Genomic DNA, 19,208 nt, shown 5'->3' on the forward strand with positions numbered 1-19,208 from the left:
TAAAAAAATAGATTGGTTGATTTTTCTTTAAAGATTTATTTATTTATTATGTATACAATGTTCTTTCTGCACATATCCCCGCAGGCCAGAAGAGGGCACCAGATCTCATTACAGATGGTTGTGAGCCACCATGTGGTTGCTGGGAATTGAACTCAGGACCTTTGGAAGAGCAAGCAGTGCTCTTAACCTCTGAGCCATCTCTCCAGCCTAGATTGGTTGATTTTATTTTTGTGTGTGTGAGAGTGTTTGTTTGAGTGTATGTGTGTACCACCAGCATTCCTGGTACCCACAGAGGTCAGAAGAAGGTGTCGGATCCACTGAAACTGTAGTTATGAATGGTTGTACGCCATTGTATGGGTACCAGGAATGGAACCCAAGTCCTCTGAAAGACCAGTAAGTGCTTTTATTGCTGAACCACTGCAGCCCTGCAATGTCTTCTATATTTATCGTCGTTTGTTTATTTCATTTGTTGTTAGTTGGTTTTCCTCAAGTGCCCGGATGATATGCTTAGGAATGAGGGTCTAGAAGAATGCACTGAAACCTTAGTAAAGGTTTTCTGTTTCTGGATGGTCCCGTGCCTTAGTCAGTTTCATGCTATTGTAACGGAATAATGGAGACTGGTTAATACATAAAGTAGAGAAATGTATCAGTCACAGTTCTGGAGTCTCAGAGTCGCTACTGTCCGCCGAGTGCCTGGTCTCTGCTTCCAAGATGGTGCCTTGAATGCTGCATCCTCTGGAGGATAGGGACAGTTTTATAAACAGTTTAAGCTTTGTGTGTTGAGACAGAGTTTCACTGTGTAGCCCTGGCTCTCCTGGAATGTGCCCTGTAGACAAGGCTGGCCTCAAACTCACTGAGATCTGATTGCCTCTGCCGCCCAAGTGCTGAGATTAAAGGCACATGACACCATGCCCAGTTATCTATCTATCTATCTATCTATCTATCTATCTATCTATCTATCTATCATCTATCATCCATCTATCTACCTATCTATCATCTATCTATCTATTTATTTATCATCTATCTATTTATTTATCATCTATCTGTCTATCATCTATTTATCATCTATCTATCATCTATCATCCATCTATCTATCTATCATCTATCTACCTATCATTTATCTATCTATCTATCTATCTATTTATCATCTATCTACCTATCATCTATCATCTATCTATCTATTTGAGATAGGCTCTTTCCACATAGCTCAGGCTGGCCTGCATGGTCTTCCTGCCTCCATCTCCCAAGCTCTGGAGTTTATAGGTGTGTATCACCAGCATGGCCAGCAGTATTTTTTCTTTTTTCCAGTGCTGGGGACTGAAGCCAGGCCTTCGCAGGTGCTAAGCAAGTGCTCTGCCAGCAAGCTATAGCTCCACCTCTAGAACTATTCCTCACTGGCAGAAGAGTGGAAGGGGGTGAGCAACTCAAGATTTCACCTCTGCCCTGAACCTTTCTTAGTTGCCCATCAACTTCCTGTTTCAAATGACATAGCTTTGTGTCTTTGTGTATATGTGCTGTGTGACTTTTAAGAAATTATTATTATTGTTGTTGTTATTGTTTCATTTTAAGTGTATGGGTGTTTTGTTTGCATATATGTCTGTGCATCAAATGCATGCATGGTGCCTGCAGAGGCCAGAAATGGGCAACAGACCCTTTGAAACCGGAGTTACAGATGGTTGTGAGCTGCCACGTGGGTGCTGGGAATTAACCTGGGTTCCCTGGCAGAGCAGCCAGTGAACTGTCTCTCCAGCCCATGACTTTTTGAGGAGTTCATTTCTGCTCATCCCAGACAGAGAGGGCATGACAGACCAAAATGCTTCTGCCCATGTTCAACTTGGCACATCAGTGAGTTCACTGGTGTTGGTTATGGAAGCACAGACAACCTGCAGTCCTGCATACGGCTGATGAGGCTCTTCTCCCCAGCAGCTGTTTATGCCTTGGGTGTCCAGGGGAGCGGAGAGGCCTCCTTAGCTTTCCTCTCCCTCTCCCTGGGAATGTTATGAGGCCCAGTGTCAGGAGGTCCTTGAGTGTGATCACAGCCACTCCGGTCCTGGAAGGTACAGCTATTGTGTCCCCTGTTTGGAGAGAAGTTCTGAAAGCAGGAAAGAATGGAAACATCTTTGTGGTGACATTTCAAAGAAGAAGTTCTTTCTTTTTTGTTTTTTTGTTTTTCGAGACAGGGTTTCTCTGTGTAGCTTTGCGCCTTTCCTGGAACTCGCTTTGGAGACCAGGCTGGCCTCGAACTCACAGAGATCTGCCTGCCTCTGCCTCCCGAGTGCTGGGATTAAAGGCATGTGCCACCACCGCCCGGCATAAGAAGTTCCTTCTTTAAACTTTCAGTGGACAAGTTTCTACATAGAGGGCTCAAAAAAAAAAAAAAAAATGGAGGGAAGATGGGAAGGCTGAGATCTGATTAACCAACATCGATGTTTACGAAGAAGTCTTTGTAGGGTATTCTCTGGTATGCCAAAGGGCATAGAAAGAGTCTCACATCGATGTAAGTTCCAGAACAGCCACGTTTGTTTTTGTCCCTGTTATTTTAGATTGGGACAGGCCAGTGCTCGTTGGTCCCATGGCTAAGTCACATACTGGGAGCTATGAGATCGGGGTAGGCTCTGCTTGAAGCACGCTGAATGTGGCGTTGTGTGTATTTTGAGTTCTCATGATATTAAGGTGTGATGCCTGTTTTAAAAATACTGTTTTCCTAACCCCGTTTAATTTTTTTTCATTTTTAGCATATAACCACAGTTTTCCCTCTCAATAATGTCTATAAAACCTCATACAGAGGAACTGCTTACAAACAAGAGACGATCTTTGTGTGAGCAGCGTCAGTTTTTAGTGCATAGCGGAGCGCCTGTTATAGAAAGGCAGGGCTAGACTTGGGAGAAGCAAGAGCGGTTAGGGAAGAATGGTGTGGTGTGCGATCGTCTTCATGTTCTTACTCATGCCTGTTTAACATACAGCTGAAACATTCCTTCATGCTTTAAAATTCAGCCACTTAGAAACTTACCTTTAATGTTTAGATTTTTATTAAAACGTGAATATAAGACAGACATGGTGGCATAGACCTGTAATCTCAATATTGGAGAGACTGAGGTAGGATAGGAAGTTCTAGGCCAGTCTAGGCTGCATATCAAGGCCCTGTCTCAACAAAGAAACAAAGCAAGCCAGCAGTGTGCTTTCAGCACCTCACACAGCATACAGACCGGACACACAGTGTGCCTTCAGCACCTCACACAGACAGGACACACAGTGTACCTTCAGCAATCACACATCACACAGACAGGACACACAGTGTGCCTTCAGCACCTCACACAGCACGCAGACAGGACACACAGTGTGCCTTCAGCAATCACACATCACACAGACAGGACACACAGTGTGCCTTCAGCACCTCACACAGCACGCAGACAGGACACACAGTGTGCCTTTCAGCAATCACACATCACACAGACAGGACACACAGTGTGCCTTCAACACCTCACACAGACACAGGACACGCAGTGTGCCTTCAGCACCTCACACAGACAGGACACACAGTGTGCCTTCAGCACCTCACGCTGACAGGACACACAGTGTGCCTTCAGCACATCACACAGACAGGACACACAGTGTGCCTTCAGCACATCACACAGACAGGACACACAGTGTGCCTTCAGCACCTCACACAGCACGCAGACAGGACACACAGTGTGCCTTCAGCAATCACACAGACAGGACACACAGTGTGCCTTCAGCAATCACACAGACAGGACACACAGTGTGCCTTCAGCAATCACACAGACAGGACACACAGTGTGCCTTCAGCAATCACACATCTCACAGACAGGACACACAGTGTGCCTTCAGCAATCACACAGCACTCAGACAGGACACACAGTGTGCCTTCAGCACCTCACACAGCACGCAGCACACAGACACAGGACACACAGTGTGCCTTCCTCACCTCACACAGCACGCAGACAGGACAGGAGCCTCTGTGTTGGTCAGGTCTGGGCTCCATTCCTGAACTGGGTTTCCTTGCTAATGACGAGTTTGAACAAATTACCTAAAGTTTCGCTTTCTACATCTGACTGAGTGCATGAGGATTTCCTCAGAGAACCTGAGGAGGTATGACCTCCATGGTCCTCGGCACCAGTCTTGGCTCTTCATTATAAAATATCAAACACAGTGCCCTTTTTTTTTCTGACGTAGTACATTCTGCTGCATCATAGCTACCTGTAATGTCAGGCGTGATAGCTCATACCTGTAAACCTGAGAGGCTAATGCAGAAGGAGAGTTGTGAGTTCAAGGCCAGCCAGAGCTAAAAAGTGGACTTTGTCTCAAAGGACAATTAAAAAACAAGCAAACAAACAAAAAACTACTAGTAAAAAATGTACACGATCTAAAACTAAAGCATAATGAGTCTTAGAAAATTTGATTTGGAAATCGTTTTGGTAAATTTGAGACACGCAGCCACTGAGCTAATGCTTGCCGATGCTGAGGGATTTGTGAAGAACTGATCCATGTCTGTTCTGAATTGGCAACCTGCAAAAACACAGTGAGTTACTGGAGGGAAATTCCAAATTTCTGAAATACTTTGTTTGCCAAGGTACTCGGACTCTGGGTATCACTGAGGGGAATTTTTAAATATGTCAAGGTTTGATGGATTCTTCCTGCGTATGGTAATGTATTGTCGATACGCCTGCTCATCCTGGGCAATGTGTTTTCCCTGCCGTTACCACAGCCATGGCTGGATCCAGGGACTTGCTTCTGCTCACTCCCTGGCAGGGGAGGGACCCATAGGAGCAGCCCAGTGGCACTCTCCCTGGCGTTCACCTCTATCAACACTGATACTGAGATCAATAAGCTCTGACATGCAGAAGGAGCGTGCTCATCAATTTTAATTTTGAAAATTGTCTGTGGACGGTTGTCATCCATTTGTCTGGATTGCTTTACGGAGACAGTAGACTCATCAATTTGAAACATGTCATGTCAGTGTTGGCCATCAGGGACTTCAGATTCTCCATTAAATTATTTCTTGAGAAACTCTCTAGACACTCTAATTGTCCCTACAGAAGAAGGTGAAGAAGGTAGGAAGGATGGAAGACATGGGTTCATTTTCTATGATTCAGGAAGTAATTCTCTTGTGCCCTTCTGCAGACCACCACCTCTCGTTACCATAGGGCAAAATAAACAAAATTTGATTTGTTTCATGATAGAAAAATTATTATGTGTTTCTTGCATTTGGAACACTGTTATTCTGAACTGTACTGGTAAATATGTAATTCTGTTGCTATATGGGTCTTTTTTATTTTTTAAAGTGTGTGTGTGTGTGTGTGTGTGTGTGTGTGTGTGTGTGTGTGTGTGTGTGAATACCATGAGTGTGGGTGCCCAAGGAGACAGAAGAGAGTGTTGGATCCCTTGGAAACAGAATTACAGGCTATCACCAAACAGCCTGCCTTGAGTGCTGGGGACTCCTGTGCCCTGGAAGAAGAGTAAGTTCTCTTAAACCCAGAGCCACCTCTCCTGCTTCTTCTATTGATACATGTTTTATTCAACTAAAAATCCCCACTTACACTTTTTAAGAGAAAAGGCTTAATATATAGTAGGCTTAGATTTGTATTGTTTAAAATGTGCTTTGTTTTGGTTTTTGTTGTTGTTGTTTTTTGTTTTGTTTTGTTTTTTAGGCAGGGTCTTACTATGTAGCCCTGACTGTCCTGGGACTCACTTTGTAGGCTGGGTTAGCCTTGAACTCACAGAGATTCACCTGCCTCTGCCCCCTGGGTGTTGAGGTTAAAGGGTACACCACCACACCCAGTTGTTTAAAATTTATTTCAAGTTCACTTTTTAAAAACTCGTATAAGCAAAAACATAATGAACATTCACAGCAAATGTATACTGTACAAAGAATAATAAAAACTCATCTCCCCACAGCCTGGGATACAGAACATGGCCAGTACAGAATCTCCACATACCTTTGACCAGTTAAGGGTTTCAGCTTAATGACTGGCCTAGCAGTTTCACTGTTATGTTCACCAAGGGGTAAGTATCAGAAGTCAGTAGACTTTACCAGTCAAAACCAGTAATAATGCAACTGTCCGTAAAGAAAACAGCAAGGTTGGTAGTGCACAATTGTCACATGCATGCGTGCGTGCACACACACACACACACAATTGTCAACTGTAGCTAGAGTTTTCCTGCCTGGCCCACAGTCAGGACAAATCTCTCTCACCCGCCAGTCCCACAGCCGCTCACACCCAACCAAGTAAACACAGACACTTATATTGCTTACAAACTGTATGGCCGTGGCAGGCTTCTTGCTAACTGTTCTTATAGCTTAAATTAATCCATTTCTATAAATCTATACCTTGCCACGTGGCTCGTGGCTTACCGGCATCTTCACATGCTGTTTGTCATGGCAGCGGCTGGCAGTGACTCCCTTTCCCTTCCTGTTCCCTTAATTCTCCTCTCTGTTAGTCCCGCCTATACTTCCTGCCTGGCCACTGGCCAATCAGTGTTTTATTTATTGACTAATCAGAGCAATTTGACATACAGACCATCCCACAGCAGTCAACCTTACAATTGCTGCTTATTTCTGATGCTTTCTTTCGTATATATGTGAAGATGTTTTGCAAGTAAACATCTTGGGTCCATTTCTAATATAACGCCATCCTTTCTGAAAAACACTAGTTTATTATACTAGTTTGTATAATGGTTGTCCACTCTGGATTTCTTCCTTTTTCTCCTACATCATCTATTTTCGCCCCTGTGGGGGCCACACATCTGTTTATCTCAGTGCTAACAATACAGTAAGAGGTGAGATTCAGTCCTGCCCTGGAAGAGTTCAGTGCGAAGAGGACTGTGTAAACAAGCGATTCTCAGATAGCCTCCTTTGCTGTGCATTGATTATGTCACAAGAAATGAGAGAATTGAGGAAACCGTCTGCTTTGGGTGTATTAAAAACACCACCGTTCTTTTACTTTAAAATACTAAAGAAATGTAAGTCCTTTATTTACATGTAGAATTTAGAGGTTGTTTCTCTACATGTGTTTTCAGAGTTTAAAAGAAAAAGAAATTTTCTTATTTGGATTTCATGAAAAAAATCCAATTTTCTTGTTGCCTTAAATACTTTTTTGTTCACTTGGTTTGGTTTTTAAGACAAGGTCTCACTGTGTAACCCTGCCTGGCCTCGAACTCTCAGTGTGGACTAGGCTATCCTTAAACTCACAGAGATGCACCTGCCTCTGCTTCCTGAGTGCTGCTATTGGAAGCATGCACCACCTTACCTGGCTCTTAAATAATTAAAAGGTGTATGAGTTATCTTTCCTGAAACTTTTTATTCAGAAAGTATTTAGCAGTTATTGATCCCATCATGGGATTAATGAAATCATGTCATAACATTTAGAATTATATCAAATAATTTATAAGGTGGTGCCTTGACTTTATCTATACGCATATACTTAAGAAAGAGGATGTTTGTTTGTTTGTTTGTTTGTTTGTTTGAGACAGGATTTTGGTGTGTAACCCAGGCTATCAGCTCCTGCCTCTGCCTCCCATGTATGGGAATCACAGTCATGTACCACCAATGCCAGGCTAAACAAGACTGTTTTAAACACTGATTTACCTTACTCTAAACACACACACACACACACACACACACACACACACACACACACACACACACACACACACATATGCCATGAGTAATCTTTGATTATCAAATATTGTGACATATTCTGTGAGGTTCTATGAGTACCAAGTGTCCAGTAGATTTGGCCATCAGGAGAGCACTATGCCGTGTACCAGCAGGGTAGACACTGATGACGTTGTCAAAGAATGGGTGATGGAGATGGCAGAGAAGTCCGCTGGGATGGACCCTCTCTTCACTGAATAAATCTTGCTGAATATACAGTTTAGTGACCACCCACCTAAGACTACAGGCAATTTTCTGGGACTCTGGTCTTTGGATATTAGACATTATTATTCAGTCCTGAACAGGCCAGGGTAATTAGGCACATGTGTATGAGACACTGCATTAGTCCCTGAGGATGTAAAGGAAATAGATATGCAGAGGTTATTAGGTGACAGTGTAGGTGTCCTGTTTGCTTTCCATTGCTGTGACAAACCACTCTTGACCAAAAGCAACTTGGGGAGGAAAGGGTTTATTTTATCTTGCACTCCTGGGTCACAATCCATCATTGAGGGAAGTCAGGACAAGAAGTCAAGGCAGGAATCTGGAGGCAGGAACCATGGAGGAATAGTTTACTGCCTTGCTGTCTAGTTCATGCTCAGCTAGCTTTCTTACAGAGCCCAGGCCCACCCGTGTAGGGATAGTGCTGCCTGCAGGGGTCTGGATCCTCACATCCACAATCTCTCACAGACAAGAGCACAGGCCCGTCTGATTGAGGCAATTCTTTCATTTTGGTTCCCTCTTCCCAGGTGGATCTATATTGTGTCGAGTTGACAATAAAAACTAATCCACAGTAGGGTGGAAGTAACTTAGGGGGCATTGGGGACCTCTGTGTGGAAGGTGGTCGGAGAAGGCTTTGGGAGAACTGTGGGCATGGGGGTGGGCAGAGCAGCTCAGGCAGAACCGAGGGGCTGAATGTGGTTTGGAGGGGCACGGTAGCCTCTTTTCAGAAGGCAGAGAGGAAGCAGCTAAGGGGCCTGCTAAAGCCAGGTGTCTGCACCACAGCCCTGTGGGGATATGGCCTCTCTGAAGTTGGGATGTTGCTGGGGGACATAGTGGAGGAAGGGGGTGTAGGGAGTTGGAGAAGTATGAGGAAATCACAGTTTTTGAGGTGATCAAATGAGATCTAAACAGGTGGAAAAGATCTGAAAACTAGGAGGCATTAAACATAGAGCTGACGCTGGATGCTTCCTTTGGCTTAGTTGCTAAGTATATCATAGACATTTTATTTAATTCTCACAACCATCCCAAATACAGGTACGATTCTTCTACTCGATGCCCGTAAACCTGAAGCACAAATCAGTTAAAATCCACCCAAGAATACATAGCTCCTAAGAGATGGAAGCCAGAATTCCATGGATCCTAGAATTCTGTAGGCTCCCCTCTCTTTCCCTCTGCGTTTAATACATTTCTATGTGACCTATGTCGTGCTCACTGTCACCTTTTATAACATTATCTTCAAACGGAGGGACTTTAACCATGAAGAATCCTTACCCAGGCTCACCAGGGCAGTCAAGATTATGGTTAGGCAACTGCAAGGGGAGAGCTACTAGGAGAGACCTGCATGATGCTCCCTGCTTTCCTCCTGGAGTGCTTTCTGGGCTTGGAAGGAAGGGGGAAAGGGAAGGAGGGGGGAAGGGAAGGAAGGGGGAAGGGAAGGAAGGGGGGAAGGGAAGGAGGGGGAGGAAGGAAGGGGGAGGAAGGGACGGAGGGGGAAGGGAAGGAGAGGGGAGGAAGGAAGGGGGAAGGGAAGGAAGGGGGGAAGGGAAGGAGGGGGAGGAAGGAAGGGGGAGAAGGGACGGAGGGGGAAGGGAAGGAGAGGGGAGGAAGGAAGGGGGAAGGGAAGGAAGGGGGAAGAGAAGGAAGGGGGAGGGAGGGATGAGAGAGAGGAAAGTGCACAGTTTTCCCCTCTGTCTCAAAAACAAACATTCTAGCCATCCATTTGTATTCTGAACACAAATCCACTTTCCCCTTAAAAACATGGCTGTCACTTCTGAGGTCCTAACAAGTCCCAAGGTTATTTACTTATTTTTATAGAACTGGGAATTGAATTTAGGACCTCACTCATGCTAGGCTTGAGTGCTTGACTACTGAACTATGTCCCCAGGCCCTCTTTCTCTTAAAGAAACAGAATGCTTCACAAAGTTTTGCTCATCGTTGAGCAGGGGCCGTGCAGATCCTCTCTAGGGTCCCACCTTCGTCTATGTGCAGCTGAAGCAGGCACTTCTCTCCGTTTTTGAGACAGCATTCACTAAATTTTAGCCCCAGGCAGGCCTTGAACTGTCAGTTCTCCTGACTTAATCTCCTGAAATGCATAGCTCAGAAGAGCAGGGATTCTAACCACGTGGTCCTTCTCTATTATGGTTGGCTTTAATGTCCACTTGCCTCAAAGGAGAATCACCCGAGTAAGAAGCCGTGCCTGACCTGTCCTGATTGTCTGAACTGATTGCGGGACTGTTGGTGGCACCTTCTAGTAGCAGTCCAGGTAAAAGGGGGCGGGGCGGCAGAGGAAGATGACTCCCCTTTTGCTGGCTTGGCTGATTCTCCCTGTGGCTCCTGTGGCTGCTGCTTCCTCCGCTGCTACCAGAACCGGAGTTTCCAGGCTTCCATCAGGAAATAGGGGTCAGTGGTCCCTCAGGAACCTTCCAGATTCCCAGCAGCAGGTTGGGACTGCTGAGACATCCAGTCTTGTGGGCTGAGCCACCACCTGGTGCTGGCCCTCCCCAGTGAGAGCGGGCTACTGTGGGACTTCTCCCTCTGCCTCAAGGATCACCGAGCTGGCCTGTCAGACGCTCAGGCCCCAGTGGGAGTCAGCTGGTGTTGCTGTATAGTTTTTCATCCTGCTGGTTCCCTTCCTCTAGAGAACCCTGACGGACACACTCTCTGACTGGGCTGGTCCATTTGTCTTCTTCCACTGATTATAGGCATCTGTGGTTCTCAGACATTTCAGTCTCACAGACCCAAAGAATGTATATTTACATGAGTTATTTTTAAGTATATCAGAAATTAAAACTACGTAGAAATTAAAAATACTAGGCCAGCAAGATGGCCCAGCCAGGAGAGGTGGTTGCCACCAAACCTTACAGCTTGAATTCAATCCCGGAGCCTCCTCTTGCCTCCACATGAGAGCACATAACACACATACAGATAAATGTAATAAAAATAGGAATATTTCCTAGAAACCCAAAATACTTAAGTTAAAAAACTTGCTCAGTTGAATAGTCCCAGGATTTGATATCCCACTCCAGAGGCACTTGCTCCTCCATGTTCATTGCTGTTCTAGACATAATGGCCAGAAATGGGAAACAGCTGAGATCTGCAGCAACCGATAAACAGATAATGAAAATGTGGTGCACAGTTATTGGGCTGTTAAGAAAAATGAATTATGAAATTTGCAGGTAAATGGATGGAACTAGAAAGTCAGGCCGAGTGAGGTTATCCAGACCCACAAAGACGAACGTTGCATGTTTTCTCTTTTGTGTGGATGTTCGCTTTTAAGCTTTAGGTATGGGCAGCCACAGAGGTTAGGTAACAGTAAGAGAGCAGGGGGAGAGGGGGTCTTCCAAGGAAGGGGAAGTAGATTAATGTAATGGAGAAGGGGAGACAGTAGGAGGGACTGGGGGGAGGGTGAAGGACAGACTATGAAAGGGACAGCTAACACGTTTTCCTTTTGTCTTATTGGTCTCTCGCTTCTTTATTTTGATTTCCATTTTTGTGGGTCGTGTGTGTGTGTGTGTGTGTGTGTGTGTGTGTGTGTGTCTGTGTGTCTGTGTGTGTGTCTGTGTGTGTGTGTGTGTGTGTGTGTGTGTGTTCTTAATGTGTTTTGTTTGTTTTAAAGAGAGAGAGAATGAAAAAACATAAAATTGGGTAGTTAGGGAGAATATGGAAGGAATTGAGAGAGAGGAAAAACATGATCAAAATATATTGTCTGAAAAAAAATCTTTTCATTAAAAAGTGTTGAAAAGCCGGGCGGTGTTGGCGCACGCCTTTAATCCCAGCACTCGGGAGGCAGAGCCAGGCGGGTCTCTGTGAGTTCAAGGCCAGCCTGGTCAACAGAGTGAGTTCCAGGACGGGCTCCAAAGCTACACAGAGAAACCCTCTCTCAAAAAAGCCCCCCCCAAAAAAGTGTTGAGATAAGAAATGTACAAAAAGGAAAAAATGTCTCATTGCTTGTTAATATAAACTGTATTTTATGAAAAAAATAACTTACAATGCTCAAGGAAATTAGTGGTTAGCATTGACATTTGCAAATCCCTTTAATATCTGTTTATTAGTTACTACTGAATACTTCTTGATTTTGTACTTACAGTTCTACAGTGTGTTGTTTTGACTGGAGGGTATAAAAGCTGATCGAGCTTCAAAAGATGTAGAATTGGAAAGGCAGATATATTTTAAAGGCCTTTAATAAAACTGTAGCTCTTTTCCCAAGGTGTGGTGAGTGGTAGCTTTTGTTGTTGATGTTATTGTTTTGTTTTGTTTTTTTAAGATTTATTTTTATGTGTAAGTTTGGGTGTTGGAGGAGGCCAGAAGAGGAAGTTAGATCCCCTGGATATGTAATTACAGCTGGACACCAAACTTGGGTCCTTTGGAAAAGCAGCAAGTGCCCTTAACCACTGAGCCATCTCTTCAGCCCCATTATTTGATTTTTTTGAGACAGAGTTTTGTTATGTGAGTCCAACTTACTATGTAGCCAAGCTAGTTTTGAACTTCCTGCCTCTGTTCCCAAATGCTAGGATTACAGATGCCTAGCTAATAAATGGTATTTTCTTAAAATTAGAAGCAACAGCCAGGTGGTGGTAGCGCATGCCTTTAATACCAGCACTTGGGAGGCAAAGACAGACGGATCTCTGAATTTGAGGCCAGCCCAGCCTGGTCTACAGAGTGAGTTCCAGGACAGCTATGGCTACACAGAGAAACCCTGTTTTAAAACAAAACAAAGCGCCGGGCGGTGGTGGCGCACGCCTTTAATCCCAGCACTCGGGAGGCAGAGGCAGGCGGATCTTTGTGAGTTCAAGGCCAGCCTGGTCTACAGAGCGAGATCCAGGAAAGGCACAAAACTACACAGAGAAACCCTGTCTCGAAAAACCAAAAAAAAAAAAAAAAAAAAAAAAAAAAAGCAAACAAAAGCAACATAAAGCATTGACTTTACTATATTCTGTTTTAGTTATTGTTGTATTGCTATGAAGAGACACCATGGCCAAGACAGTAAAGAACGCTTCACTGGGAGCTTCCTTACAGTTTCAGAGTTAGTCCATGAATATGCTGGCGGGCAGTGTGGCGGCAGGCAGGCAGGCCTGTTGCTGGAGCTCACATCCTGATCCACAGGCAGGAGGTAGAAAGAGAGTGAGACAGGGCGTGTCCTGGGCTTTTGAAACCTCAAAGCCTATTCCCAGTGACACACCTCCTCCACCACCACCACACCTCCTAATCCTTCCCAAACAGGTCCACTGACTGGGGACCAAACATTCAAACATGAGACTAGGAGGCCATTCTCATTCAAACCACCAACACGTGTGCACAGATCTGTTCAATCTTGAGGTCACTTGTAGAGTTCAGAGGTTGACATTGAGAGACCTTTTCCTCAATTGCTTCCTCTCCCCTCCCCATTTTTTGAGAAAGGATCTCTCAATGAATCTGGAGCTCATTGCTACAGCGAGGCTGCCAGCCAGCCAGCTTCTGGGATCTTCCTGTGTCTGGTGTTATAGGTGCCATGTGACTATTTACATGGATTCTGAGGAGCTGGACTCAGGTTTGCACAGTAAACACTTTACTCACAGACCCATCTCCTTGTCCCTGTTCTCTTACAGTTCTGCAGGCTGAGGAAGTCTGAACTCAAGGTACAAGCTAGTTCTCTCCAACAGCTGGGGGATGGTCCATTTCACTTTTTCCAGTGTCTAGTGTTTGTCTGCCTCTGTCTTCACAAGGCCTTTCCTCTCTGTTTCTCCTTTTCTCCCTATAAGGACACCTGTCAGGAGATTTAGAGCTCCCATAGATCGTCTGGGACCGTCTCATTTGCAGATCCCTTTGAGGGCCACCATCCAGCCTATTAAGTCACTTGTATTTTGAATGGATTTTGATGTCTGTGTGGTCTCATAATTCCATACATTAGTCATTTGGAAAGTATTAGTTCATTGATTTGTGCAGATCTTTCTAATGTTGATTCATTTCATTGAAAAACATTTTCAAAACCACTGAGTTAATATCACTGAATGTATCAACTAACTTCTCTTGGTGGGGTGTAGGGAGTAGACAGGATCATGGTGGCAAGATTTTCCAAAACACTAAGTTTTGCTTGAAAGCCTGAGGATTATCTGCCATCGCCAACAAACACATTATTTTCCTTGATGTGACAGCTTCATGTGTTCATTTTCAAGAAAATATTTGCTAAATTCTAGTTGGCAAATGCCATCTTCTGCCAGTCATCCTTTCAAGTGAACACAGGGTGTTACGCTGTGGTAGTTAGTTCAGCTCTGCCCACAGTTACATGAGGGTTTTTCCTGCAGTCATGTGACTTTAGTATTTAGCAGAAGTGTTTTCTGTGTATGCCCTATTTTGTCATATAGAATGCTAAGAACGAGGTTAAAAAATTAATGATTAACACTGCTCTATCAGCAACTTTCTGTTTCCCTTTCTTCCTCCCTTCATTCCTCCCTCCCTCTCTCCCTCCCTTCCTTCCTCCCTCCCTCCCTCCCTCCCTCCTTCTCTCCCTCCCTTCCTTCCTTCCTCCCTTCCTTCTTTTATAAGATAGTGGTGCTAAGAATTGAAATCAGGGCATCATATACATCAGGCAAGTGCTTAGCTTCTGAGCTTTAGGCCTAATACCTACCTTTAAAAATGTTTATTTCATTTTTAGTGGTGTGTGTGTGTGTGTGTGTGTGTGTGTCCGAGTTCGCACACCCGCTCGAACTTGCTTGCTTGCTTGTGAGTATGTGCACGAGTTCATGTGTCACTGGAGGCCACAAGAAGGTATCAGATCCCCTCGAGCTGGAGATGAAGGTTATGGGAAGCCACCGGACCTGAGGATCTGAGTGCTGGGAACTGAACTTGGATAGTATGTGCTCTAAACTGCTGACCATCTCTCTCGCCCCAGCGTCCGCCCTTTTTACGGTGGTGGATGTGGCCAGGAGGGGTGCGCTGGCTGTTAACTCAGCGTGCCATTGCCTTGACTCTTGCAGGGGACCAGTAATTCTCACCGCTATGGTTTTACCATCAGCGCAGATGTAACACAGTGCAGCGGGCAAACAACATCCCAGAATTACCGAATCTTAGAATTACTAAAAGAAAGACTTCACAGGCTCCCTGAAGAGATCTCAGGGCCTTCCAGAAGTTTGTGACTATGTTTTGAAAATTGCTTAGCATTATAGTGTTTGGTTTAGAACTAAATGGTGTGCTGTTTATTATTTTATTTTTTACAACTATGTGTGTTTTTATGTCACGAACAGGGCTGCTGTCTTAGAAATAAAGTAGACTCAGATCTGGTGGCTAATGATTGCAATCCCAGCGCTTGGGAGGCGGAGGCGGAGGACTGCTGAGAGATTAAGGCCTGTTCCAACTACAGAGTGAGACCCTGGATATTGTTCTGTTTTATGGAAAAGCAACTAAGATCTATGCATATTTCTAAAAATTTAAAAGAAGAGCTTGGCACAGGTGGGCTTAAAAAGAAAAGCAGCAGTGTTCTGTCTTATTGTCCCTCTGAGCAGGGTTTTAACACAGAATACTTCTGATTGCAGAAAAATCTCAAACATATGAAACGTAGTCTGAAGTATATAATTAACCTCTGTAAACTTATGGCGCTGTTAACGGTGATCCAAATATAGCTGCTTCTGGTTTCAGCCAATTACCCTCCCCACTCCCTGCTCCTTACACACGTCATTTTGAAACGAACCTAGACGTTAGTTGTTTTCACCCATGTTTAAGCGTCATCTGTATATTCTAGACTCTTAAAGAAATAGTACCACATTTAGAAAGTCATTTATTCTTAATGTCACTGGATAGATATCCGGTCATGTTCAGATGTCTCCAACTGCCTCATATTTTATGAGTTTTTTTAGTCTGATCAATAGCCAAATAAAACCAGATAATACAAGCAATAGCTCCTTGTAAGTCTTTTACTTTTATTCACTGCCTTTCTTTTCTCTTTACAATTTGCATAATGAAGAAACAGGGTCATTTGACCCAAATTTTCCACCAACTGTTTCTGCTCATATCCCTATGTCATTTACCTTTGCTTGTGACCCTGTTTCCTGTAAAACGGCAGATAAATCTAGAGACATAATGAGATTTAGGTTCAAATATTTTGGAAAGAGTATTTATAATTGATGTTTTATCCGATTAGGAAGCAGAGATGTTCAGTCAGCCGTCCGTTTATGATGTTAGTAGCCATTGGTGATCACTATGTACACACAATAATTCCTGAATTAATTTAATGGGAAGGGTCCTTTTGGGGTGCCTGTGATTGGGCCGAGGGCCTCACGTATCCTAAGCAATGCTTTGCCAGTGAATTCTACCCAGCCTGTCTCTCTCCTTCATTCACTAGCTGCAATTCTTTTATGAACACAAACTCTCTTGATGACACTTTCTTCATGTGGCTACCTTGGGCTCCACTTCTTACTAGAAAGGCAGAATGAATGCTTGGTTCCACTTTAAAAAAAAACAGACCAACAGTTTTCAAAAACCAGTATTAGTTCCTTAATACCACTGGAAATTAATTTCTTAATTATTTTTTACATTTCTTAGCATCTTTATAAACTTCTGAATTTATTCATTTGTCAGAGACCAGGTCTTATGTAACCTTGGAGCTGTCTTTGGATTCTTAACCTTCCTGTTTTCACCCCCCAAGTGCTGGGATTTCAGATTGGCTTCAAGTACCCAGCTAAAATGCCTGGTTGTAGGACATCAAGGTAGTTATGTATTTTTTTCTTCCTTCCTTCCTTCCTTCCTTCCTTCCTTCCTTCCTTCCTTCCTTCCTTCCTCCTTTCCTTCCTTCCTTCCTCCCTTCCTCCCTCCCTTCCTTTTTCTTTTTCCTTTCTTTTTTTGTTTGTTTGTTGGTTGGTTGGTTTTCTCAAGACAAGGTTTCTCTGCAGAGCCCTGGCTGTCCTAGAACTCACTCTGTAGACCAGGCTGGCCTTGAACTCACACAGATCCACCTGCCTCTGCCTCCTGAGTGCTGGAATTAAAGGCGAGTACCTAGCATGTTTCCTTATCCTATAGGACCAACAAGTTTTCAGTATGATAGTAACACTATCACCACTAATGTGATTACTTAAATAGGACTTAATTAATGTGCATCTTACTTTATTTTTTGGCAATCTTATTATTTTACACTTACTGCAACTCATATGTAGACCAGGCTAGCCTTCGACTCATGACAGTCCTCCTGCCTCTGCCTCCTGAGTTGGCAGAGATTACAGTCATATACTGCCATGAGCAGCCTATTTTTAAGCCATTTGAAATAACCCTTTTATCAAGTCTGCCAGAACATGTACCAAGGATGGAGTCCCATGAGGAGAATTCTGAGTGCTTGTGAGAAACTCCAAGAAAACAAAACAAGAGTCTCATAACCTCAGTTTCTTCAAAAACACAGAACTGTTCTTGGAATGGGCTTTTGTGCCCCTCCCAGGTGCCCTGGATAGGGGTGAGTGAACTTCAGATTATTCATTACAGCTGGCTGTAGCAGTGGCTCTCATCCTTCCTAATGCTGTGACTCTTAAATACAATTCCTCATTGTTTGTGACTCACCCAACCATAAAATTATTTTCATTGCTACTTTATAACTTTAATTTTGATACTGTTCTGAATCATAATGTAAATATCTGTGTTTTCCAGTGGTCTCAGCCGACCCCTGCGAAAGGGTCATTTGACCGTCAAGGGTTGTGACTCACAGGTTGAGAACCACTGGGCTGAATTATTTGTTTATCTGCCTCTATGGAAAAACATGTTTTGTTTTTTTTGCCACGTGTGCTTATCTGCCATGTGAGACTTGCCCCTGTGATTGTACAGTTTACTCACGTGACTCCTCTTAACACTCACTCGAGTATAAATTGTCTGATGCTCTGAATAAAGTTGCTATTGCATAAGACTTTGGCCCTTCTCATTTATCCGCTCCATTCTCCCAGGCCACACTGCCGTTCTAGAGCAGTAAACAAAGTCCATTCGGAAAAAATAAATAAATAAATAAAAATAAAAAATAAATTAAAAAAACAAAAAAAAGAATTTGAAATGGAATCATTCTTAATCCTTTTTTTTCTTTTAGTTCCCAGTATATCTTCCATATGTTGAGACAGTAAGTTTATATATTTATGTAAGTTTTTCACCTATCTGCATTTTATTTATTTAAGATTCATTTTTATTTATCTCTGTGTGACTGCATCTGTGTGTCAAGTGTGTGCAGGTGCCCTCAGAAGCCAGAAGAGGGCATCAGATCTCCTAGAACTGGAGTTCCAGGTGGTTGTGAGCCATCCGGTGCTGGGACTGAACTCAGAATCTTTGGAAGGGCCCCCAAGTGCTCTTAACCACTGAGCCATCTTTCCAGCTCCTGTAAATACCTTTAAGCAGAAAATTATAGCCTGTTAAATGGCTTAGAAGGCTAAGGCACTTGCTGCCACGCCAGATGACCTGCATTTTATCCCCAAGGCACACATGATAGAAGGAGGGAATTGACTCCCCAAAGTTGTTCTCTGATTACCACGTGAATGTCATGGCACTCTTAGAGGCCCACATACATACGTATACACACATGAAATAAATATACTTTTAAAAAAAAACATACAGCTGGGTGGTGGTGGCGCACGCCTTTAATCCCAGCACTAAGGAGGCAGAGCCAGGCGGATCTCTGTGAGTTCGAGGCCAGCCTGGTCTATAAAGCGAGATCCAGGGCAGGCACTAAAGCTACACAGAGAAACCCTGTCTCGGAAAAAAAAAAAAAAAAAAAAAGAAAAAGAAAAAAAATAATTGATTCTTTTCTCTTCTCTTCCTTTTCTGTAAATGGCTCTGAGTAACAATACTCATCTTCTATTACCTCATTGTATCATTAGAAGATATGTCACTGTGATTCAAATTTGGGAGGAATAGAGAAACATTACAGGGAAAGAAAGCTTGAGGTTGTTATTTTTAAAATTAGGTAAGATGTAAAATCTTGGGACTTAAATTCACAAGAGCTCAAACTAGAAAAAAAAATAAACTTCACCTATTCCTGCCATAATCTGCTGACTCATAAGAAACATGGTGGAAAGTAGTTTTCCCTGTTGGCATGCAAAAGGATGCCTACTAATAAACATTGGGTGGTTGTGTCGGTCGTCTGTCTCTATTAATAAAGTCTGAATATACAGCATTTAAAAAGGAAGATGAGTAACAGTTAACTGTGAATTAAAGCTACTGGCCATATCATAGAAATCATTTTAGACAAATTTAAACTCAAGGGGTCTACCCTAAATTCCAGTGCCATATAAAACTACTCAGTGCATAAATACACACATTTCTGCATATAAGATTAATAGAGAAGAACTGACTTCTCAGGGTTAGGGCACAGATTCAGGTG

At 43.5% G+C, this 19,208-nt stretch overlaps 1 protein-coding gene across 2 annotated transcripts in view; it reads left to right on the forward strand.

Annotated features, from left to right (window-relative positions):
* Positions 1–19,208, forward strand: part of Sgk3 (serum/glucocorticoid regulated kinase family member 3) — a 120,680-nt gene that overhangs the window by 28,706 nt on the left and 72,766 nt on the right. The window lies entirely within an intron of this gene.

This window comes from Peromyscus californicus, unplaced genomic scaffold, assembly GCF_007827085.1.
Source record: "Peromyscus californicus insignis strain IS unplaced genomic scaffold, ASM782708v3 Scaffold_5__1_contigs__length_169319896, whole genome shotgun sequence".
NCBI classification, from domain to species: Eukaryota; Metazoa; Chordata; class Mammalia; order Rodentia; family Cricetidae; genus Peromyscus; species Peromyscus californicus.